The sequence below is a fragment of the Tachyglossus aculeatus genome, chromosome 18, assembly GCF_015852505.1.
Source record: "Tachyglossus aculeatus isolate mTacAcu1 chromosome 18, mTacAcu1.pri, whole genome shotgun sequence".
Taxonomy (NCBI): Eukaryota; Metazoa; Chordata; class Mammalia; order Monotremata; family Tachyglossidae; genus Tachyglossus; species Tachyglossus aculeatus.
In genome coordinates this window covers 20,992,160-21,018,640 of record NC_052083.1, presented here as the reverse complement: position 1 = coordinate 21,018,640, position 26,481 = coordinate 20,992,160, and the positions used below count along the sequence as shown (strand labels likewise).

At 43.3% G+C, this 26,481-nt stretch overlaps 2 pseudogenes; one reads left to right on the top strand and one right to left on the bottom strand.

Moving 5' to 3' along the window:
- Positions 1 to 25,181, bottom strand: LOC119940032 (annotated as a pseudogene).
- Positions 13,764 to 14,689, top strand: LOC119940364 (annotated as a pseudogene).
- Positions 25,182 to 26,481: the final 1,300 nt, after the last annotated feature.

Below are 26,481 nucleotides of genomic sequence, written 5' to 3'. Positions count from 1 at the left end.
CTACAGTTTGGGGGAACATAGTTTTCTTCTCAATATTTTCTTCAGTGCACCTTTCATCTCACTGCTTCTCAAACTGTAGATGAAAGGGTTTAGCAGGGGTGTAAGCAGAGCATATGTCAGAGAGAGCAATTCCTTGATCTCTGCAGTGTAACTGGCCTTTGGTTGCAAGTAGGTGAGCTTAGCTGAACCGTAGGTGAGGGTCACAGAAGTCACATGAGAAGCACAAGCAGAGAAGGCTTATTGTCTTCCAGCTGTCGAAGACATTTTCAGAATAGTGTAGAGAATGCGAGTGTAGGACAGAAGTATAATCAGGATAGGAAGCATAATAATTGAAATGGTGCCTATACAGGCACTTCTAGAAATATATCACTAATTCAGATATCAAAATTGCAGTTCTTCAAAAGTTCTGAAAAGAAATCCAGAATGATAAAAATCTCCAGAGTTTAGACAGATCACCCCATCTCAAAAGCAACTATCACCCCCGTGATGATGTACCCTGAATAGTAATGTATCTTACAGTCTGAAGCCTGTCCTGTATATATGTGTGTCTGTGTATATTTGTGTGTGTAGATTAGAGAGGTCCTTGCAGTACTCAATGGCTGTTTATTTCCTTTATTGGCTGTAATCAGGAATGTGGGTTAAGGAGCTCCAAAATAATTCATATTTGGGGACTGTGGGATTAATTTTCATATCTTTATTTTCCTGCCATTCTCCCTGACAATAAAGTCATTTATGACTCTTCTGATTCATGACTCTCACATGCAGTTCATCTTAAAATCCTCTTGGTTTTTCCTCCACAGTTTTTCAGATCTACCCCTTCCTCTCCTTATCATTTTATTATTTCTCACTCTCTTATGCCCACCATCCTGATCCATTTCTCCCCTCTTCTCCCTATTCATCTTTCTAAGTTTGAAGTGACTCAATAGTAGTCCTTATTAAGCACCTACTTCGCAAAGCCGTGAACTGAGCAATAAGAAAAAATACATGGAGAAGCATTAGACATGGTCCATTAATATTGTCTTGTCTTATGCTGTCAAGTCGTCTCCAACCCATAGCGACGCCAAGTACACATCAGAACGCCCCACCTCCATATGGAATTTTTCTGGTCGTGGATCCACAGAGAGTTCTTGGTAAAAATACAGAAGTGGTTTGATATTGCCTCCTTCCACGCAGCCAACTTTAGTCTCCACCCGCGACTATCTCCCATATAGCTGCTGCCAAGTACAGTTGAGTTTTGACTTGTAGCAGATTGCCTTCCACTAGCTAGCCACTGGCCAAGATAGGAATGGAATGGATATGCTTCTGCTTGACTCTCTCTCCCATAGTCAAGACAGGTAGAGTACTGGAATCTGTCCAGTTGCGACCCTGAGAGAGGGGTCAATTAATACAATAATATAAATAAATAAATTATGGATATGTAAATAAGTGCTGTGGGACTGATGCGGTTAGTATAGGGTGAAAATCCCAGTGCAATGGTGATTTGGAAGGGTGTGGAAGGAAAGGAAATGAGGGCCTAGTTAAGGAAGGCCTCATGGAGGAGATGTGCCTTCAATAAGGCTTTGAAAGTGAGAGAATGATCGCCAGAGGTAGGATGTGGGTAAGACATTGGCAGTGAGGTAGATGAGAATAGTCTCCAGTTGTAGCAATGGGAACTGTGTGATTATTTACTTATTTATTATGTTAATGCCTGTCTTCTCCTCCATACAGTAAGCTCCTTGTGGGCAAATAATGTGCTTACCAACTCTGTTTCATTATATTCTCCCAATTGCTTAGTACTTAGTGCTTAGTGCTGCATGGAGTAAATGCTCAATATATGATGCATTGATTGCTGCTTGCCCTTATTGAAACATCTCAATGTTAAGAGATGCACCAACATTTACCCTTTCCAGACCTGATTTTCTCTTTATAGCCCATTATAGATCATTCATCCTTTCATGTATACAAACCCTCTTGAACCTGCTAATATTTTCTACCTATAAAACTTTCTGAAGCCATACGTCTGAATGTTTACCATCCACTATGTGTAGAAGAGCTCAGTTCTCAGAGCTGGTTAACCTCAAGCATACTTTCAAAACATGCCTCCTTATATATGTCATACTTCACACTTCTATCATAATAATTCTAATTATTCTGAGGTTAAGACCTAAAGTTTATATTGTACTTGATTGAAAATCAGAAGGCCGGGGGCTCTGAATAAATCAATCAATCATATTTATTGAGTGCTTATTGATCAGTGCTTAGAACAGTGCCAGTGCTTAGAACAGTGTTTTGCACGTAGTAAGTGCTTAATAAATGCCATTATTAATATTATTGCTGAGTACTGTACTAAGCGCTTGAGACTGTACAAATAACAGAGTTTGTAGAGAAATTCCCTGCCCACAGCCTGGTGTAGTGAATAGAGCATGGGTCTGGGAGTTAGAAGGTCATGGGATCCAATGCCAGGTCCACCACTTGTCTGCTGTGTGACCTTGGGCAAATCACTTTAATTCTCTGTGCCTCAGTTACCTCATCTTTAAATGAGTATGAAGACTGTGAGCCCCATGTGGGATAGAAAATGTGTCCAACCTGATTCATTTGTATCCACCCAGATCTTAGTACAGTGCCTTGACAAATAGTAAGTGCTTAACAAAATGATATTATTATTATTATTATTCCCTTTCTAAAGAGCTTAATAGAATGACAGATTTCCTGGGTCTCATGTTTGCCTATGTAATCAGAGGGAATAAAACTCCCCAGCTGATTGACATAATAATCATTTCTACATAATGATCTATGCTAGGTCAAGAGCATTATCTTTTTATGAAGGAAAGTAGCAAGTCCTAGTGGATAAAGCATGGGCCTGGAAGCCAGATGACCTGGGTTCTAATCCCGGCTCTGTTACTTGCTCACTTTGTGACTTTGGGTAAGTCACTTAACTTCTCTGTGCCTCAATTTCCTCAACTGCAAAATGGAGATTCAAAACCTGTTTTCCTTCCTACTTTGACTGTTTGACCCAGATGGGTCAGAGACTGTATCCATCCTGATTAACTTGTAACTACTCCAGCACTTAGAACAATGCTTGACATATAGTAATCACTTAACAAATACACCCCCGAAAAAAATTAGAATCTCAGGCAAATAATCCCAGTGGACAACTTCCTTTACATATATTTTTAATTTTCCAAACAATTATACATACTTAGTTCCTTAAGAAGTTGAGGAAATGAATTATTTTCCATATACTAATATTATCAATACGACTCAGTGTGACTAAAATAGCCTCACAAATGATGTTAAAACAAAATGCCTTGGTTGACCCTTTGAGGCTAGAACATCTTGCTCTCCTGTCTCCACTCAAGTTCATCCTCCTCACCTTGGAAGAGGGATTTGGCTCAATTTCACAAATACTTCATTATAAATTCTCTCACATGAAAGCTGCAGTAAGAATTGGCTTTATGTGGAAATCCTAATTGAATGGTAATAGTTCCTTACTTTACACTACAATTTATTTCTGACCAAAAGCTAGGTACATCAAATTGGTACTAGGAAAAAGCAGATTAAAACATAATAGACTAGAAAAGCATGATAACCTTCTGAAACCAATGCTGTCTGAAAGCCAGCTTTCTTTTTTTTTCAAGCCATTTCCCCAACATTACACTTGACAACCTTTTGGAATGAGAAAAATTATTTTTATCTTCAAGGCAGAGCTTAATGATATGTCTTTCCAGAGGTAATTTTTGAAAGAAAAATAAATACAGTTCTCTCCCTTCACTCCTTCCCTTTTCCCTCTTGTCTGTTTTCCCAATAAAGCAAGGTTTGGGATGGAGGAGTTGCTTATCTAATGGAGGAAGCATACTTGTATGGTCCCTGGCCAATTTTCCAAACACTACAAAATGCATGCAGATCTCCTCTCATTGTTATTATTATTATCATTACTCTCTCATACTAATGATTATGATAATAATAAAAACTGTGGTATTTGTTAAGTGCTTACTATGTGCCAGGTTGATGTAAGATACCCTGGGTAGATACATTCAATTGTATTTCATTTGATCATATTTACTGAGCACTTACTGTTTGCAGAGCACTGTACTAAGCACTTGGAGACTACAATTCGGCAACAGGTCCCACATGAGGTTTGAAGTCTAAGTAGGAGGGAGAACAGATAGTGAATCTCCATTTTTCAAATGAATGGACTGAGGCACAGGGAAAGTTAAATGACTTACTCAAGGTCACTCAGCAGAGAGGTAGTGGAGTTGGGATTAGAACTAAGGTTCTCTGACTCCTAGGCCCAGGTTCTTTCTACTGGCCCCCGCTGCTTCTCAGGACATGCTGCTTCTCTGCTCTCCTCATGCTCTCCATGTCTGTAAAGCCCACTCTGTGCTTCCAAATCTGGCAGGCTTAAAAGTGAGAAAAATGTCCAAACCTAAGTGCCAAAATTGTGAGAAGACTTAGTATAAAGCATGTAATCACAACGAGTCTGTGTTATTGTTCATGTGAACTACATTCTAGTGGGACTTATACATCATCAAACCACACTCTCTTTCAATCCAAGCGAAGATAGCAGAGTTAAAAGCAAATCCAAATTATGAAGTCCCTTCTGCAGTGATGTTGCACTGTGATTGAAAAATTGAGTTCCCAGATTCATAACAGCCCAGAATTGAATTAATAATATGAAGACTGCATTTTAGCCATAACTCTGTAAGAGCGTCAAAAGAGGGTAAGGTTATAAGGAGATAAAATTTGACAGATGAATATTTCAATACAGATACGTTTCCTGTCAGTTTGAAATGTTAACTAAGAAGAAGAGTGAGAAAAAATTAGCATTAACATTTATTCACAAAAGAGATGAATTAAACTAGATTGTTTTCATAAAGATATAAAAAGAATGGTATGCTTACCCTAAGATGATTACCTTCTTTATTCTTCAGTATTTGGAAAAATGTTTATGATGACTTTGCAGTAAGCATCTTTACCTCCAAGCCGAAAAAGTGTAGCTGGTGTTTTCACTACTGCAAAGGGCCTTTTGATTCCAGTACATTAACTATCCTCAGTACTGTTGAGACTTAATCACTTGAGTATATTCTGATACTCAAAGGATTAAGTCTCAGCAGTAACTGAAAAAAATACTGCAAGGGAATAGAGCAATAATAATATCAACTGTTGCCAAAATTATGGTCTTATGCAACCATATCACTAAATATTTTAAGACTCCAATACATTTCCCCCAATTTGCCTTTCTTTCATTTAAGTGTTTCTACCAATCCAAGATTTATCCATGCCCCACCAAATCTAATAAACAATATCCATAATTATTGAAATGTCACCCCAAATATAAGGAACATAAATATTCTTTAAAGTTATCTTTCAGTGGAATGTAAGCCCACTTCCATCATCCTCTTTTGCCCATTAATAATAATAATGACATTTATTAAGCACTTACTATGTGCAAAGCACTGTTCTAAGCGCTGGAGAGGTTACAAAGTGATCAGGTTGTCCCACAGGGGGCTCACAGTCTTAATCCCCAGTTTACAGATGAGGCAACTGAGGCACAAAGAAGTTAAGTGACTTGCCCAAAGTCCCACAACTGACAAGTGGCAGAGCCGGGATTTGAACTCATGACCTGTGACTCCAAAGCCCGACCTCTTTCCACTGAGCCACGCTGCTTCTCTAGATTAGATACAGTTATCTAATCAGATATAACTACCCATTAGATACAGTTGGAATAGTTGAATATATGAAATGTAAGTAAAGGAAGTAAGAATATATGTGTAGTATAATGGTTTTAAATATACTCATTGAAGTACCATTAAGAGTCGATAATAAATTATTAATAGACAAATATTTGATTAGTAGGGATAAATTATGTATGACACAGAAGAGCAGCATTAAAATATCCATCAAGACATCGTGGTCTCAGTTTTATATTAGTTGTTAGGATCTCGTTGAATTTAGGACATTTTACAGGCTGCCTAGTAAAAGGTCAGATTTTTTAAATGGGATGTCAGGAACTTTGCTCTCCTATAACCCACTTAGAGACATTGAGAATTAACATCTTCACACCACAAACCACATATTTCCGGAATCAATATGATGATAAATAGTTAATTTCTACACACTAAATCTCGCAAGTACATTCTACTTGATACAGCTCAGATTCAACCTATACTTTCCAACCAAATAACCACCTCCTTGGTTCAATATCTTGTCATCTCCAGTTAGATTACTCTATCAGCCTCTTCGATGACCTCCCTTCTTCTAAATTCTTTGCACACTAGGTTAAAATTCACTCTGTAGCCCGCATCAACTCCTAAAATGCTGTTCCACTCACAACTCTCTCCATTTCAAAAAACCACCAATGGCTACCCATTTCCTTCTGTAAAATGCAAATCTCCAGATGACTGGCTCTAAGGCTCAGCTTGAGATCTCCCTTTGTATTTACCTGCCCTCATCACACACTAGGCTTCAGCCTGCAATCTATGTTTGGCCCAAGTCAGGTAGTCAGTCAGTTGATTGTATTTATTGTGCAGTTACTGTGTGCAGAACACTGTACCAGACACTTGTGCAGTCACATTTCCCGTCCACAATGAGCTTACAGTCTAAAGGAGGAGACAGACATTAATATAAATAAATAAAATCGCAAGTGAACATTCTCCTTGCCCTTGCAGTATGGCATAATGGAAAGAGCCCGGGCCCAGGAGTCAGAGGACCTAGGTTCTAATTCTGGTTCTGCCAGCTGTGTGACTTTGGGCAAGTCACTTAACTTCTCTGTGTCTCAGTTTCCTCAAGTGTAAAATTGGGATTAAAGTGGGGATTAAATCCTCATCCTTCCAGTTTATACTGTGAGCCCTATGTGGGACAGGAACTGTTTCCAACCTGATTGACTTGTATCTACCCCAGGACTTAGAACAGAGCTTAACAAATACAATAATAATAACGATGACAATAATCATAATAATAATAGTGGTATTTTTAAGTACTTACTATGTGTCAGACACTGTACTAAGCACTGGAGTGGTTTAAAGCAAATCATTATGGACGCAGTTCCTGTCCCAAGTGGGGCTGTCTCAGTCCTCATTTTAAAGATGAGGGAACTGAGGCACAGAGAAGTGAAGTGACTTGCCTAAGGTCACCCAACAGACAAGTGGTGGAGTGGGGATTAGAACCCATGACCTTCTGCCTCCCAGGCCTGTGCTCTATCCACCATGCTATGATAATAGCATTAGGAAGACACTGAGCTTTCATTTCCTGACCTATGACTAGGAGGTGAATTTGCAGTGCATCGGATCTTGCCGATGTTGCGGAGGTGAGACCAGCAGGTTTTTACGATGGATTGGATGTGAGGGGTGAACGAGAGAGAGGAGTTGAGGGTGACACCAAGGTTGCGGGCTTGTGAGATGGGAAGGATGGTAGTGCTGTCAACAGTGATGGGAAAATCAGGGAGAGGGCAAGGTTTGGGAGGGAAGATAAGGAGTTCAATCTTGGACATACTGAGTTTTAGATGGCGGGCATACATCCAGATGGAGATGTCTTCAAGGCAGGAGGAGACACGATCCTGAAGGGAGGGAGAGAGAGCAGGGGCAGAGATGTAAAGCAGGAATGGAATGGGTGTGTTTCTGCTTGACTCTCCCTCCTGTAGTCGTGACTGGTTGAGTTCTGGAAACTCTCCAGATGTGACCAGATGTTGCCAACTTGTACTTCCCAAGCGCTTAGTACAGTGCTCTGCATACAGTAAACGCTCAATTAATACGATTGAATGAATGAATTAATGACCCTGAGAGGGGTGCCAAGGAGTAAGTATTTAATAAATGCCATTTGATTGATTTGAAAGGGTATTTATATTTCTAGTATAAATGAATGTTATATGACATTCATAAAAAGGGATGAATTAGAGCAATATTACTCATAAGGAATAAAGCCTCTCAAAATGAATTTTCTGCATACTGTCATAAAACAGACTTGGAGTATTTGCATGGGCTAAGACTCTTACCATGCCTAAATGATCTTATACTTAAGAGAATACACTTACAATTATATCTAGTTCAGTCGCCTTTATGCAATGTGAGACAGTGGATGCAAAGAGTTCAAAGAGTGGCTTGATACAAATCTAAAGGACTTGTTGATTCAAATATATTTGCCATCTTCTGTGTGTACTGAGTCAATCATTGGAATATTAACTAATCTGGTAATTATACTCAAATAACACCCAGACTAAACCTCTGATTTGGTCCAAGAAACTTTCGGGGAATTTTTTTAAATTGATAACTTGTTTACTTTCTTTTGATTTTCTGTCCTAATTTTGTTTCCCAAGAAATATTATTCATTGCCCAGATATACATATTACATGGCATAATGTAGTGGATGAACACATTTAATAATAATAATAATGTTAATAATAATTATGGTACTTGTAAAGCAGTTCATATGTGGCAAGCACTGTTATAAGCACTGGGCTAAATACAAGGTAGTTAGGATGGACACAGTCCCTATGCCACATAAGGCTCACAGAATTAATCCCCATTTTAAACATGAGGTAACTGAGACCCAGAGAACTGAAGTGCCTTGCCAAAGGTCAGACAGTAGACATATGGTGGAGCCAGGATTAGAACCCAAGGTCTTTAAACTCCTCGATCAGTGCTCTATCCATTAGGTCATGCTGCTAGCTCATATTAAGAAACATTTCCCAGGCTAAATTGGAAGCAGGGAATACAAAAGCTTAAAATTCATCTTTTTTCAATACTCTGCATTGGTGAAACCTGCAAGTATTTTGTCTTGGTCACCGATCTTTAAATAGGACATGGAGAAGCTGGAGAGGATCCAGAGAAAAATGGTAAAAAGTAGGAAGGACAGAGCAAATAAAGCCTTTAAGCAGTAGCATGGTTTACTTGCAAGCACACACGCCTTATCTATCATGCGACCTTGGGCCAGTCACTTCAACTGCTCTGTGCCTCAGTCACCTCATCTGTAAAATGGGAATTAAGACTGCGAGCCCTGTGTTGGACCTGGACTTTGTCCAAATTGATTAGCTTCTATTTACTCCAGAATTAATTAATTAATTAATTAATTAATTAACTCACTCAATCATATTTATTGAGCGCTTACTGTGTGCAGAGCACTGTACAAAGCGCTTGGGAAGTACAAATTGGCAACATATAGAGACGGTCCCTACCCAGACAATGCTGATTCCTAATATTGGAGGGCTTTAGCTGAAATAACCTGAATACAGAGCAGATTTAAGACCACTCCTCCACCCACAATATTGTGTGAATAAGGGAGAAAAGAAGTCTGGCCAAGATCCAAATGGGAGCTCCTCAGAAAACTTGGAGAACGGACTGAAAGTAAAACAACTTGATCAAGGAAGAAGAGAAAGGGAAGAGAGGAAGGCTGTCTGTATCCTGAGAATGTGCTAAATTATCCCTTTCAGGATTGAATGCCAACAGTCACCACTCTCTGAAGTGGCAGAGTGCAGAACCAGTCATTGCTGTACTAACAGAGGGAGGGCAAGTTTGAGCAAACTCATGCTGCCTAGGGCTTTCACAAGAAGTAGACTGAAGAGAAAGGGTAGTAGAGAGAGGAAGAAGAATTGACGGAAAGGACAGAAAGAATTAGGCTGAAAATCATATAGAAATATGCAAAAGTAAGAACCATGCTGGTCTCCTTCTCCCCTGAACAGGCAGCATGGCCTAATTTAAAGAGCATGGGCCTGGGAGTCAGAGGGCCTGGGTTCTAATCTCAGCTGTGCCACTAGTCTGCTGTATATCACTTAACAACCTCATCCGGAATATGGGAATTAAGACTGTTAGCCCTGTGTGGGACAGGGACTCTGTCCAACACAATTACCTTGTACCTACTCCAGCACTTAACACAGTCCCTGGAAAATAGTAAGTGCTTAACAAATGCCATCAAAAAAAGGAAAATGGCAAGGCATCTCTTGGAGAAAAAACACTGCCACGATAATTACTAAAACTTATTTTTTTATACCGAACAGCCAAGCACTGTTTTGAGGCCTAGAATAGGTACAAGATGAGCCACAGTTCCTGTACCACATGGGACTTACCATAACAGCATGGCCTAGTGGATAGAGGATGGACCTGAGAGTCAGAAGTTCATGGGTTCTAATCCTAGCTCTGCCTCATGTCTGCTGTGGGCCTTGGGCAAATCACTTGATTTCCCTGGACCTCAGTTCCCTTATTTGTAAAATGGGGATTAAGAGTGTGAACTCTATGTGGGATGTGGACTGTGTCCAACCGACTACCTTGTAATTACTCCAGCGCTTAAAACAGTGCTTTGCACATAGTAAGCACTTAGCAAGTACCATAATTGCCATTATTAAGGAGTGGAGAGAACAGGTATTGAATTCCCATTTTGTAGTTTGTAGTTCAGGAAACTGAGGCACAGAGAAGTTCATTGACTTTCTCTTGGTCACTTAGAAGGCAAGCATCAGAACCACTTCAATAGTTTCAATATTAACTTTAGCTTCATTGTCAGCCCATCTTTGAAGGCAGTTCAAGGCGACTAACAAAATAATGGGAAACTTTTTTTAGTGCTTGTAGTGATGGCTTTTAGTCATTTCGGTAAGATTAGGTGGATCCAGGACTCTGGGAAAGAATGTAAAATGTCATTATGCTGCTGAGAATGAGGTGCAGTGAAGCCTAGTGCTAATTGTGCAATCTGTGGTAGATCCTCAAGTCAGTGCATTAAACTGAATTTGGCAAAAGACCACAGGAGAGCTGTCTTTTTCTGCTCTGGGGTGTTCCCACTGTGATCAATAATGTTTGTTATTTCCAAGATCCAGTCTCTAGGGTCCCAAAGTGAAACACGAAACCATATACATTTTCCAGAAGAGCAGTATTCAGAGAACTGACTGAATGCTTTCCTCTCCCCTGACAGGTAGAACCTATTCAGATTTTTATGTTTCAAGTCATGAGAATGTATGTGACTTTTCCAGGATAAGACAATCCTTTAATTCTTGTCTCCTGGTAGATAGAGTGGATTCTTTGAACTGGGACCACTGGGTTTCTCCTCCTTCTTGTGCCTGAACTCACCCTGGCTCCTTCTTCCTCCTGGTAGTGGGGCGATAAAGTGAAGTGGGTATGTAGATGGCATTGTCTTCATGGAGAAGCCGTGAGGTCTGGTGGATAGAGCAAGAGCCTGGGAGTCGGAAGGAGCTGGGTTCTAATCTGGACCCACCATGTGTCCACTTGTGACCTTGGACAAGTCACTTAACGTCTGTGTGCCTCAGTTACCTCATCTGTAAAATGGGGGTTTAAACTGTGAATCCCGCGTGAGAAATGGACTGTGTCCAACCTGACTGGCTTCTATTCGTTCAATCAAATTTATTGAGCCCTTACTGTGTGTACAGTACTGCATTAAGCGCTTGGAAAGTTCAATACAGCAATAAAGACAATTCCTGCAAACAACAGGCTCACAGTCTGGGGGTGTGGGGGTGTGGAGGAAGAGACAAACATCAAAACAACTCAACAGGCAACAATATAAATAAATAGAATATAAAATAAAAATCAATACAAATATATAAATATATTTAAATAAAATATTTAAATATATTATGTAATATAAATATATATATTTGTATGTATATACATACATACATATATATACATACATACACACACACACACACACACACACACACACACACACACACACATATATATATATATACGTAAGTGATGTGGGGCAGGGAGAGGGGGGAAGACCAAAGGGAGTGAGTCGAGGTGACACAAAAGGGAGGGAGAACTGAGGAAAAGGGGGCTTAGTCTGGGAAGGTCTTTTGGAGGAGGTACACATTCAGTAGGGCTTAGAAGGCGGGAAGAGTGATTGTTTGGTGGATTTGAGGATGGAGGGCGTTCCAGGCCACAGGTATGATGTGGGCCAGGGGCCGGAGGTGAGACAGGTGAGATCAAGGCGCAGTGAAAAGCTTAGCACCAGAGGAGTAGAGTGTGGGGGCTGACATGTAGAATGAGAGAAGGGAGGTGAGGTAAGAAGGGGCAAGGTGATGGAGAGCTCTGAAGCCAATAGTGAGGAGTTTTTGTTTAATACGGAAGTTGATAGGCAGCCACCAGAGATCTTTGAGGAGGGGAGTGACATGCCCTGAACGTTTCTGTAGAAAGCTAATCCGGGCAGTGGAGAGGGGAGAGGCAGGAGGTTGGGAGGTCCGAAAAGAGGCTGATGCATTAATCCAGTCAGGATAGGATGAGTGATTGTACTAACATGGCAGCGTGATTTACCCCAACACTCCTAAGCCGGGCACACAGTAAGTGCTTAATAAATACCATTAAAAAAATCTGATGATTGAAAAGAAAGCCTCCATATTGACGAAGGAGTCAGGTACCATTTTTCTTCTGAACTGTTTTATTCAGAGTCCATGGTTGAACTACAGTACCTCAAAGACAAATGTTAAAGAGAATTAATGACTGACCAAACGTATGTTCCAAATTAGTGTCACCTCACAGCATTTCCAGTAGGCCTGAATGCTTTTTTATGGCATTTGTTAAGTGCTTACTGTGTATCAGGCATATGTGCCGGAGTAAATACAAGTTTATCACGTTGGAAACAGACCTTGAAACAGACCTTGACCCCATGGGGCTCACAGTCTAAATTGGAAGGAGGATTTAATCCCCATTTTCCAGTTGAGGTGAGAGAGGCATGCAGAAGTTAAGTGACTTGCCCAGGGTTGCATATTGTCCTCTCCATTTTAAATGGGTCTCTGAAAAGCACCTTGCATTCTGCCTACTAATTCTACCGGTGAAGTTGAAAGTAGAAGGGACTTTCAAAACATTTAGTCATTAGAATAAATCCTTAAGAGATTTTTCCCTGTGGGATCAAGTCCCTGGAAAAATACTCAGGATTGAGGAAAATATGCATTTGATGAGATTTCTCAGAAGGCAGGTTTCCTGAAATATTTACCTCCTATCTCTGTTTTGGTTTGGTTGAAACATCCTGTAATCTTCTGTATTGTTGGGTTTAATTTCCTCATCTGTTCAGGGAACAAATGTCTATTTACTGGGAAAGGGTGGAAGAACATTCTTCCTTGAAACTTTGCCTCCTTTAGTTTTCTTTTCTGTTAGTTTCAGGTGCCTTCAAAACCATGGATTTCTTGCTTCAACTCAGGGCATCAAAAACCCTGAAATCGTATTTTGATGATAGGAAGCAGCATGGCATAGTGGATAGAGCAGAGGCCTGGGAGCCAGAAGGTCATGGGTTCTAATCTCGGCTCAGCCACTTGTCTGCTATATGACCTTGGGCAAGTCACTTCACTTCTCTGTGCCTAATTTCCTCATCTGGAAAATGGGGATTGAGACTGCGAGTCTCACATGGGACAGGGACTGTGACCAACCCGATTTACCTGTACCCACCTCATTGTTTATAAAGTTCCTGGCACATAGTAAGCACTTAACAAATCCCATAATTATTATTTTATGCCTCAATTATAACAATAATAATAATAATGATAATGATAATGATGGTATTTGTTAAGCAGTTACTATGTGCCAAGCACTGTTCCAAGTGCTGGGTTAGATACAAGGTAATCAGGTTGTCCCACGTGGGGCTCACACTATTTATCCCCATTTTACAGATGAGTTAACTGAGGCACAGATAAGTTTAGTGATTTGCCCAAGGTCACACAGCAGACAAGTAGCAGAGTTGGGATTAGAACCAACCTTCTCCCAACCAGAGTTGGGATTAGAAGCAATTATTGGGTCAGCCATCCCTGAAGAATGAATCAATGACTAGTTTCACCCACTTTCAAGTGCACCAGGGAAATGGAGTAGGAAAATTGCTCTATGGTGTCTGAATTCATTCTCCTAGGATTCTCGGATCACCCTGAACTGCAGCTCTTCCTCTTCCTGGTATTCTTAATCATATATGGTATCACGTGGTGTGGAATCTGAGGATAATTGTTCTGATCAAGATCAGCTCCTAACTTCATACACCCATGTGCTTTTTCCTCAGTCATCTGTCCTTTGTGGAGCTCTGCTATTCCACCACTATCGTGCCCAAGACGTTGACCAAGATTTTAATGCAGGACCACGCCATTACCTATCCAGGATGTTTGGTACAGTTTTACTTGTTCTGCACTTGTGTGGTCACTGAGGTTATCTTGCTCGCATTGGTTTTGTGACTCTTTGTTTCCCATTGCTATGCATGGTCACCATATCCCCAAACCGCTGTATCCAGCTGGTGGCTGGGTCATATCTCTGTGGCATGATGTGTTCTACTATTCACACATGCTTAGCCCTTAAGGTATCTTCCTTCAATTCTAAAAACGTGAACCACTTTTTCTGTGACCTACCCTACCCCCGCCTCCTATCATTGTCATGCTCTGAAGTAAGCCTAAACAAGCTATTACTGCTCATGGTGGCCAGCTTTAATAATATCAGTACCATTTTTGTCATTCTTATCTCTTATGGGTTCATCCTCATCACTGTCCTTAGAATCCATTCTGCTGGGAGCAGGCTCGAGCTTTCTCCACCTGTGCCTCTCACTTCACCACCATCACCATCTTTCATGGCACAATTCTCTTCATCTACTGCCGACCCCATGCCAGTAAGACCATGGATACAGACAAAGGGGCCACTGTGTTCTACACTATTGCAATCCCCATGCTGAACCCCAGATATTCAGCCTGAGGAACAAAGATGTAAAACATGCTCTGAGGAAGTAGATTGGGCCTAAAATTCCTTCTTAGTGAGTGTATTTTGTCTGTGTTTCCAGATAGCTAACCACCATAGGCCTTAGGAAAGGTCAATCATTGATGAAAAGCTTTGGTCTTCAATTTATCAGGCCACACCCAGTTGTCCATCAAAACAATTTACTGAGCACCCCCTGTGTGTGGAATACTCTACTAAGGGATTGGATGAATGCCATAGAGGTAAAGGATGCATTCCCCTTTTTATGATTTTTCTTAAGCATTAGAGAAGCAGCGTGGCTCAATGGAAAGAGCATGGGCTTTGAAGTCAGAGGTTCCAATCCCGGCTCCGCCAACTGTCAGCTGTGTGACTTTGGGCAAGTCACTTCACTTCTCTGTGCCTCAGTTACCTCATCTGTAAAATGGGGATTAAGCCTGTGAGCCTCCCGTGGGACCTGATCATCTTGGAGCCTCCCCAGCGCTTAGAACAGTGTTTTGCACATATAAGCACTTAATAAATGTTATTATTATTATTATTATTATTATTATAATTATTATTATGCCATCGAGTCGTTTCTGACCCATAGCAACACTACGGACACATCTCTCCCAGAATGCCCTGCTCTCCATCTGCAATTGTTCTGGATGTGTATCCACACAGTTTACTTGGTAAAAATACAGAAGTGGTTTACCATTGCCTCCTTCTGCAAAGTACACTTGAGTCTACATCCTTGACTCTCTTCCATACCCCTGCTGCCTAGCATGGGTGAGGTTTGACTTGTACCAGATTGCCGTCCACTCGCTAGCCACTTCCCAAGCTAGGAATGGAATGAATATGCCTCTGCCTGACTCTTCCTCCCGTAGCCAAGACTGGAAGAGTACTGGACACTCTTCAGGTATGGCCCTGATAGAGGGATAAGCATATACTATGTGTCAAACACTGTCCCAAGGACTGGGGAACGTAAAAGTTAATTAAAAAAAACATAGTACCTGTCCCGAATGTGGCTCATAAACCTAGGTAGGAGGGAGAACAGGTATCCTCATTTTACAGTTGAGGAAACTGAGGTGCAGAGAAGTTATGTGATTTGCCCAAGGTCATACAACAAGCAATTGGCAGTGCTGGGCAGGGGTGGGGTGATTGTGAAGGGAGGCTTTAGGAAGGAAAAATAGGAGAGGAAGAGTTATCATAAAATTGCTGTCAAGAGAGCCATTTGGATCTTAAGACACGATGTGGCCACTAATTGTAGTCTGGTGATCAATTAAAACTTCAAAGAGTCTCTGCTAATTACCAAGAAAGGAAAAGCAACAAATGACTTTCAACTCTAGATCAGGTTCACTATTCTCTCCACATCTATTTAGTTCCCCTTTCTTAATGCTTCATTCAGCATCCTCCTCTGATCCCCACTGTAGGCTTTAGGCAGACATTTTGATCAAAATTGCTTGTATGTGATTACAAGAGCCATTCCAAAAGAAATGTTTTTATTTGGGGATAAAGAGAAACCTGTTAATAGTGCAAAAACATGTTTATGCGGTTTTATTGACAGTCTCCATAGACTATATGGAATTAATCATGAATAAATGCACATATAGAGTTAGGGCTAAATAATGAACTCACAATCTCTACCTGACACTATGCCACACACTCACACACCCTAATATATTTCCTGTGGCAAAGAATGAAAACGTTTACAGTTTTTGAGGACGCAGCTTTCAACTTAATATTTTATTCGAGGCTCTTGTCCTAATCTTTCCAAATTGATTCCCTTCACCTATTCATCCCCAACTTAGTCTTCGTTCCTTCAGAGCTCATCTTCTGTCTCTCACCCTTGATTTCCTTTCTCCTACTCCTCATTCATGCTATTTCCCAGACTGGAATACCCTCCCCACCACCTGAGTTTAGATCTCCCCATACTCAAAGCCCACTAAAATTCAAATTCCTCAAAGAAGTATTCATAATTAGTTCATAACACCCCAGTTCTGTCTGCTTAATACACAGCCTTAGCACATATCCATTTTATTCCTACGCTCAGCATTCATGTATACATACAATTACATTTATGGATTTATCTATATTTCTTAAATATTTACAGAATCAGCATGGTCTAACGGAAAGAGTATGGGCCTGGAAGTCAGAAGACCTGGGTTCTCATTCCATCTCTGCTACTGCTGTATAAGACTTAGGCAAAACATTTGACTTTTCTTTGCCTCAATTTTCTCATCTGAAAAATATGGATTCAATATGTACTCTTCCACATTTCTTAGATTATGAGCCTCATCTGGGGCAGCTATGTGTGTGACCTAATTATGCTATATCTTCCCTCAGTGCTTGGAATACAGCAAGCACTTAGAAAATGCTATTATTATTATTATTTTGCTGGAGAACAAATTGTTGGTAGCAACAAGGGGTGACCATTATGTCCTCCATTCAGTGTCACAGGATCCAGGCAATGTCCAACAAAGATCAGATTATTCTTTAGCAGTTGCTTGGAACTTTCTTTCCTGGAATCCCTCAGTTGATAGCCGTGGTGTTCCCAAGAGAAATAATAAAGCTCTCCAAGGTCATAACTGTGTTCTCCTTGAGGCTTACTTTCCCCAGACGATTCTAAATAAATTAATCAATCAAGTGCATTTATTGAGCACTTACTGTGTGCAGGGCACAGTATTAAGTGCATGGGAGAGTAGAAACACTGACTCATTCCCTGCCCACAATGAGCTCACAGTCTAGAGGAGAGACAGATATAAATAGAAATGAATAAGTTACAGCTATGTACATAAAGAAAGCAGCAGGGTATAGTGGGTAAAGCATGAGCCTGGGAGTCAGAAGGTCATGGGTTCTAATCCCAGCTCTGACACTTGACTGCTGTGTGGCCTTGAGTGAATCACTTAACTTTTCTGTGCCTCAGTTACCTCATATGTAAAATGGAGATTAAGAATATGAGTCCCAGTTGGGACAGGGACTCTGTCCAACTCAATTTGCTTGTATCCAGTTCAGCACTTAGTAGAGTACCTGGCACATAATAAGTGCTTAACAAATAACAAATACATAAGTGCTCTGGGGCTGGGGGGTGGATGGTGAATAAAGGGAGTAAATCAGAGTGACACAAAAGAGAGTGGGAAAAGAGGAAATGAGGGCTTAGTCAGGGAAGGTCTCTTGGAGGAGATATGCCTTCAGTAACGCTTTGAAGGGGGAGAGAGTAATTGTCTCTCAGATCTGAAAAGGGAGGGTATTCCAGAGCAGAGGCAGGAAGTGGGCAAGAGGTTGGCAGCAAGATAAACAAGCTCTAGGCACAGTGAGTAGGTTGGCATTAGGTTGGCATTGGCATTACAGGTGCTTTGGGATTAGCTGGGGTGGGGGATACCCCTGCAGCTTGTGAGGTCGGCCAGCAAGGGTCGCCCTCGCAGTTCCTCCCTTTCCCCCAATAAACTGGGGCTTGTGTATTGGCTGGGGCCTGGGAGTCTCCTTAAGCTTGTGAGCTCATTCGGCAGAGGATACCCTCGCAACTATTCCCGGTCCCCCCCCCCCGCCTCCTTAAATGAGTGGAGCGTGGGGATCGGTTGGAGCCGCGGAAATTCCTGCAGCTCCTGGGCTCGGCCAGCAGAGGGCACCCTCGAGGCGCCTCACGGCGCACACGCCATACAGTGGAGTGCGGGGATTGGCTGGGGCCGTGGCCCGACCTGCAGTGCTCTGTGTGGGCCAGTAGAGGGCTCCCTCGCCGCTCCTTCCGTTCCTCGGAATCAACTGGGGCTTGTGAATTGGCTGGGGTCTGGGATTCTCCTGAAGCTCGCGAGCTCGTTCAGCCGAGGATGACCTCGCAACTGTTCCTGTTCCCCCCTACCCCTCCTTAATGAGTGGAGAGTAGGGATCCTCTGGAGCCGGGGACCGTCCTGCAGCTCCTGGGCGCGGACAACAGAGGGGGCCCACTCATCACTTCACAGCCCACTCCCAATTCAGTGGGGCGCGGATTGGTTGGGGCAAGGGATTTCTCTGCAGCTCGCGGGCCCGTCCAGCAGATGGCGTCCTCGCAGTTAATCCCGCCGCCAACATAATTGTGTAGTTCGGGGGTTGGCTTGGAGCGGGTATTCCCTTGCAGCTCGTAGAATCGATCAGCAGAGGACGTTCTCTCAGCTTCTCACGTTCCCTCCAAATCAACTGGTCCTTGGGGATTTGCTGGGGTAGGGGATACTCCTGCAGCTCGCCAGGTCGGCCAGCAGGGGGCGCCCTCGCAGCGCCTCCCGTTCCACCCAATCTACTAGTGCCTGGGGAGTGGTTAGGGTTGGGACTCTCCAGCAGCTCGCGAGTTTGGCCAGCAGAGGACGCCCTCTCATCTCTTCCCGTTTCCCCCCTCTCCTTTAATGAGTGGATCGTGGGGATAGGCTGGAGCTGGGGACATTCCTGCAGCTCCTGGGCTCGACCAGCAGAGGGCGCCCTCGCAGGTCCTCACGGCCCACACGCCATTCAGTGGAGTGCGGGGATTGGCTGGGGCCCTGGACCGACCTGCAGTGCTCTGTGTGGGCCAGCGGAAGGCGCCCTCCCAGCTTCTCCCGTTCCCCCCAATCAACTGGTGCTTGGGAATTGGCTGGGGTCGAGGATTCCCGTGCAGCTCGCGAACTCGGCCAGCAGAGGACGCCCTCGCAGCTCTTACCTTTTCCCCCCTCTCCTCAACAGAGTGGAGCATAGGGATCTGCTGGAGCCAGGGACCGTCCGGCAGCTCCTCGGTTCGGACAACAGAGGGCGCCCTCACATCACCTCCCGGCCAACACCTCATTTCGTGGGGCACGGAAGGGTTGGAGCAAGGGATTTCTCTTCAGCTCGCGGGTCCGGCCAGCAGATGGCGCCCTCGCAGTTAACCCTGTCGCCCCCAAATTAGTGTAATGCGGGGATTGGCTAGGACAGGGAATTCCCCTGCAGGTCTTAGACTCGGTAAGCAGAGGGCCCCCTCTCTGGTTCTCCCGAACCCTCCAAATCAACCTGTGCTTGGGGAGCAGCTGAGGGTGGGGATTCCAATGAAGTTAGCAAGTTTGGCCAGCAGAGGAGGCACTAAAAGATCCTCCCGTTCCCCCAAAGCAACAGGTGCTTGGGGATTCGCTGGGGTGGGGGATTTTCCTGCAGCTCGCGAACTCGGCCAGCAGAGGACGCCCTCGCAGCTCTTCCCATTTCTCCCCGTCTCCTTAAATGAGTGGATCGTGGGGATCACCGCGTGGTCTTGCTGCTCCCGGAAGGATCCTCTCCTCAGCGTGCCTCCATAGACGCCCGGGACTCCGTTCCCGAGAGGCCCGCCCGCCATCACACCGCGTGGCCCCCGCTGCTCCCGGAAGGCTCCCCTCCTCAGAGCGCCCCAATAGACGCCCCCTGCTTCCACCCCCCATTTAAGCGACCTTCCTTAAAGTGTCCCCCATCCCCCCCTTACCGGTCCGGTCCTGACTGACTCACCCCCCCAACCCGGGGAAAAAGGCCCTTGCTATCACCAAGTTACATTAACGACAAACTCATTCGCACCTACTCAGCCTTCCCATGCTAGTTGGCTGTTCACTTCTCCCCCCGGGTATCTCTGCTCCCTGACCCCCTTAACAGGTCCACCCTACTCCAGCACATAATAGTTTGTATCTGCTCTTTATGACATCATTATCGGCCAATTTTATTATTGCCGTAATATGTTAATCGTTTAACTACCCCCTGTGATTCCATCGCCTATTTATATCATTGCTACTGTTTTATCGCTTCTGCATCTCAATTGTTAACCTCCTGCTGTACTGTTACTCGCCCTGCTGACCTCACCATGAACTTTCAATTCTCTTGCTCCCAACTGCCATTCCCATTCCTCACCTTCCCCTTCCCCTCTCCCACCCAGCTTTTTCCCTCCCTCTCCCCCACCAAGACCACTCCCCCTCACCTCCTACGAAGGATCACTCTGTACCAGCGCCAGTCCTCCGCTCCTCCTTCCCAGTTTCATCCCTCCCCTTCTCCCCGCCCCCACCCCATCCCAGTTCTCCTTTCCCATCGCCACCCCTTTTCCCACTCTCCCCGCCTAGGCCCCCGCCAACTCATCCCAATCCAAACCCTCCCCACCCCTCGCACCCTTCCCCCTCCCTCCTCTCCCTCGGTAGCTACTGCCAAGTGTGGGCTCTGGAACCCCCGCTCCGTTTTAAGTAAGATCCCTTTCATCCTGGACCTATTCCTTTCCAGCTCTCTACTCCTCCTCGCCCTAACTGAAACATGGCAGAAACTCCTCACCCTGGGCTTCAAGGCTCTCCATCACCTCGCCCCCTCCTACCTCACCTCCCTTCTCTCCTTCTACAGCCCAGTCCGCACCCTCCGCTCCTCCACCGCTGATCTCCTCACCGTACCTCGCTCTCGCCTGTCCCGCCATCGACCCCCGGCCCACGTCATCCCCCGGGCCTGGAATGCCCTCCCTCTGCCCATCCGCCAAGCTAGCTCTCTTCCTCCCTTCAAGGCCCTGCTGAGAGCTCACCTCCTCCAGGAGGCCTTCCCAGACTGAGCCCCTTCCTTCCTCTCCCCCTCGTCCCCCTCTCCATCCCCCCATCTTACCTCCCTCCCTTCCCCACAGCACCTGTATATATGTATATATGTTTGTACATATTTTTTTACTCTATTTATTTATTTAATTTATTTGTACATATCTATTCTATTTATTTTATTTTGTTAGTATGTTTGGTCTCTGTCTCCCCCTTTTAGACTGTGAGCCCACTGTTGGGTAGGGACTGTCTCTATATGTTGCCAATTTGTACTTCCCAAGCGCTTAGTACAGTGCTCTGCACATAGTAAGCGCTCAATAAATACGATTGATGATGATGATGATGATTAGAGGAGTGAAATGTGCAGGCTAGAGTGAAGTAAGAGAATAGCCAGGTGAGGTAGGAGTCACCTTTTGGGTTGTCTTTTCAAGGGGAAGATCATGCACCATCTTTTGTCTATCATATCCCACTGTTTCCTTTCCAAGGTCCCATTTCTCCATTGAAGAGACTATGTTTTGTGATCACTGGCTCTGTTGTAGTCAAACATCATAGCTCAACCTCCACCAGGTTGCCGGGATATTTGGGTCTGTTGTCTTCTATCTACAACAAAGTCATTTTTAAAGGGGTAGGAGGTGAAAGCACCTCCTCCTCCTCCCCTTTGACCCTAGAACTGCTGAGGCATTATTTTTAGTGGTGTCTCCTGACTGCTCTTTCCCTGTCTTAATCCACCCCAGCAAAAACGTTGGATAGAATAGAGACCTTAAAAACCTAAACACACCAAGGCTGATCTCTCCAACACCAGGCCTGATTAATTCTACTCTTCACAACTAGAGTGGGGGGAAAGTGGTATCATGGGTCATGGGTCATGGGTTCACGGGAAAATGGATGAATCTGTTGAGGAACAGAAGGGTTGATGCTGAGCCACCTGATCCAATATGAATTCCCAAGCCCACAGAACCACAGCCTAAATAGGCCTGCCTGGACCCATTGACCACTTGGACCTGGCCCAGGACCCTACAAAGAATCAGTGATCTAGTCTGGTTCCATCACAAATGCAGAAAGCTCAATGAAATTGGATGCAATCATTCAGAACAGGTATTATCCCTAAGCATTTTCAAAATTCAGAACAGGAATTGTCCTTAAGCATTTTCAATAATAAGATGATATAATGTTGCAAGGGTAATCCATATGCTCCCTTGAATTGCCTCTTACCATCCCAAGAACAATTCAAGACATTCTGGGGAATCCTCCTCTTTACAGGCCTCTGCACACAGTAAGTGCTCAATAAATGCCGTGGATGCTGTTGGTTTTTTTCTGTCATGAATATTGCAATGGAACAAATAAAAATCATTTTTGTTAGCCTAGTGGAAGTATTTTTGGCCCTTTTTGTCTGTCCTGATTACCTAGTCTCTATCCCAGTGCTTAAAATAGTGTTTGGCACATAGTAAGTGCTTAACAAATGCAACTGTTACTATTAGTTGTATTATTTGTTAAATGATATTTAAAAATTACTGTTTTTCTCAACAAAGCTTAATCACCAATGACTGTACAATCATGGACATAATAAGTAATTATCTACAAGATTATTTTCAACTATATTAACAAATAAATACACCTAAAGGAAAGACAAAAATGTTCCTTCATTGTTTATGAAAGGGAGTTTGTTTTAAGAATCTTAATGCCATGTATATTTTTAGTGTTCAATCAATATGAAGCTGTTAACCAAAGAATTAAAATTGACAAAGAAGTAGAGTCAACATTTAGTCTCTAAGACGAGTCTTCTGGCACAATATTCTCCTCAAGGCCTCTTTCACCTCACTGTTCCATAGGCTGTAGATCATGGGGTTCCACAGGGAGTCAGGAGAATATACGAGAGCATCAACAGTTTCTTGCTTTTCTCTGACTAGCCAATTTTGGGCCACAAATAAGTTACAATAGCAGGATTGTAGAACAGAGTGACCACAGTGAGATGGGGGAGCGAGTAGAAAAAGACTTCCTTCCTTCAGCAGAAGACATCTTCAGGAAGGCAGAAACGATGTGGACATTGGAGAACAGAATGAGAGAAATGGGACCATAATGACCAAAATGGTACCCATCAGTGCATAGAGCTCAAACAGATAAGTATTTGCACACACCAGCTCTAACACTGGAGGGGTGTCACAGAATTAATGATCGATACCATTAGGTCCACAGAAGGGAAAATTAAATATCCATATAGTTTGTATTATTGCTACTATCAGTCCTAAGTACCAGGAACCACCGGCCTGGTAGATAAACATACGTCGGTTCATAATATGGGGTAGTGCAGTGGGTTACAGACAGCTAGATAGTTGTTATAAGATATGGCACCCAACAGAAAACATTCACCAGCCCCAAAGACAAGAAAGAAGAACCTTTGGGCAAAGCACCCAGCAAAGGAAATATTCTTATTCTCAGTCGAGAGAATGACAAGGGTTGTAGGAATTGTGATGGTATTAAAATAAATTTCTAGAAAGGACAAATTCCTTATAAAAAGATACATTTTTGTTTGAAGAATGTGATCCACTGTGGTGACCAGAATAATGAGGACATTTCCCATTAGGATTACCAAGTAAATTATTAAGAATAACATAAATAATAGAAACTGCAGTTCAGAAAGTTTAGAAAATCCTAAGAGATGAAACGCAGTCACTGAGGAGTGATTTCCTCTTCCCATTTCTGCAGCAGGCTTTGGGTAGAGCATGAAGAGGAATTTGGTGTCTTCTTTCAAAATATTTTCAGTGAATCATCTTCTTTATATCGAGTTCTCTTTCTCCTCACAGCTTCTGAAATGCCAAAATGAGTGTGTCCCACTTCCATTTGATTGGTGCATATTACCGTTTGGGTCAGATAATAGAAAGACCCAGCACTATATTTCTTCTAAGCAATGAGACTTGCCAATGCAATTTCCCCAAGATATAGAGTCTGCCTGGGTTGCAAACCTGGGTTCAAAATAAGGAAACCAATACAACACCTGAAAGGACCACAGGTACATTCAGAATCCTACCTGATCCCAGTTTCAACTTATTTCCTTTACTAACCAAAATGGTAGAGCCAGTTTCTCCTCCCTAGCAAAGGAGAATTAACTGCAGCAACTCCTTGAAGGAGCTAGCAATATAGGTTGCACAGTGACCCCGATCAACAGCTTCAGTTTACCAATATTATTCCACAATCTAAAAATCCCCCAAAAAGTCACTCCAATGCTTTTGATTGGACAATCTAACTGTACTAACTAAATAAATAATAGTTGTACTACTAGTTGTAGTAACTAGTAAGAAGCTTTCTGATGGGTCTGGATGAACCTCCCCTGTAGACAAAGAAATGCCCTTAAGTAAAACCAAACTCATTCAGTAAGCAAAAACTACATCAAGGCACCAGTCCGATTCCCAAATAGTGAAATTATCATTCATGAGCATACTAGAACAGTGCTCAGCACTTAGAACAGTGCTTGGCACACAGTAAGCGCTTAACAAATACCATTATTATTATTACTACATAATTTTGTAGTAAAAGGGAGGAGAATAGTGTTTTCCAGGGTTTTGGGTTTTGTTTTGTTTTTTGCATTTTCAGTTCTGCATATTTAGGGACAGAGAATCAACAACGTGACAGAGCAAGAAAAAGCAAATTAAATCATTCCATCGATCATATTTATTGAGTGCTTACTGTGTGCAGAGCACTGTACTACGCGCTTGGAAAGAACAATTCGGCAGAAGAGACAATCCCTACCCAACAATGGGCTGAAAAAGTTTAATCTTCTTGTTTGTGGCCCACCTCCCAGTATATAATTTAGGCAGTAGGAGGAACTGAGTCCCCTGGATCCTAGTGCTAAAAGGGACTTACTGTATTACCTAGAAGATCCCTTTGATTTGAGACAAATAAAAAATAAATCTTTCCAGGCAGAAGAGGATTTGTCTTCCCTGTAAAGAGGCAATCCCGCCATTGCCCTTATTAATGCATTTGAACATATTAAAATCCCCGCTGTCAGAATATTCTTCATTCTATCTCACCTAAGTCTATCATTTGGCAAGCATTTCATACCCATCTCTTGTTCCTGATACATTCTTTAAAGGGGTATCTCATTCTTCACTTCTTTGACCTAATTCCTCCAGCATTGAATGTCAGTTTAAGATGATAAAGACTCTCTTAATCCAAACACACACCTCAGAAGGCTAGGATTTTCACCACTAAATGTGAGCTGCATCTCACTGCATCATTGCCCCAGGATCTATGGGGAGCGGGTAAGCTGCAATGACTCTAAACTGGCCAATGGTTGGCTATGACCTGCAAGAATCAATCAGAGCTGAGACAGAGGAAGTGTCACTCTTTCATTCATTCATTCATATTTATTGAGCGCTTACTGTATGCAGAGCACTGTACTAAGCGTTTAGTAAGTATAAGTCGGCAACATATAGAGAAGGTCCCTACACTACAACAGGCTCACAGTCTAGAAGGGGGAGACAGACAGCAAAACAAGACAGGTAGTTAGGTGTCAAAATCGTCATAAAAAATCGACTTAAAGCTATATGCACATCATTTACTAAATGAATAGAATAATAAATCTGTACAAATATATATACAAGGGCTGTGGGGAGGGGAAGGAGGTAGGGAGGGGAGGTTGGGGAGGAGGAGAGGAAAAAGAGGGCTCAGTCTGTGAAGGCCTCCTGGAGGAGGTGAGCTCTCAGTAGGTCTTTGAAGGGAGGAAGAGAGCTTAGCTTGGTGGATGTGTGGAGGGAGGACATTCCAGGCCAAGGGAAAGACGTGGGCCGGGGATCGACGGCGGGACAGGCAAGAACGAGTTACAGTGAGGAAGTTAGTGGCACAGGAGTGGAGGGCACGGGCTGGGCTGTAGACGGAGAAAAGAGAGGTGAGATAAAAGGGGGCGAGGTGATCGAGAGCCTTGAAGCCGAGAATAAGGAGTTTCTGCTTGATTCGTAGGTTGACAGGCAGCCACTGGAGATTTTTGAGAAGGGGACTAACATGTCCAGAGCATTTCTGTACAAAGATAATCTGGGCATCAGAGTGAAGTATAGACTGAAGAGGGGAGAGACAGGTGGGTGGGAGATCAGAGAGGAGGCTGATGCAGTAATCCAGTCGGGATAGGATGAGAGATTGAACCAGCAAGGTAGCGGTTTGGATGGAGAAGAAAGGGTCGATCTTGATGAGGTTGCGGAGGTGAGACCGACAGGTTTTGGTGACAGATTGGATGTGTGGGGTGAACGAGAGAGCGTGGTCGAGGATGGCACCAAGGTTGCGAGCTTGTGAGATGGGAAGAATGGAAGTGCTGTCTACAGTGATGGGAAAGTCAGGGAGAGGGCAGGGTTTGGGAGAGACGATAAGGAGTTCAGTTTTGGACATATGAA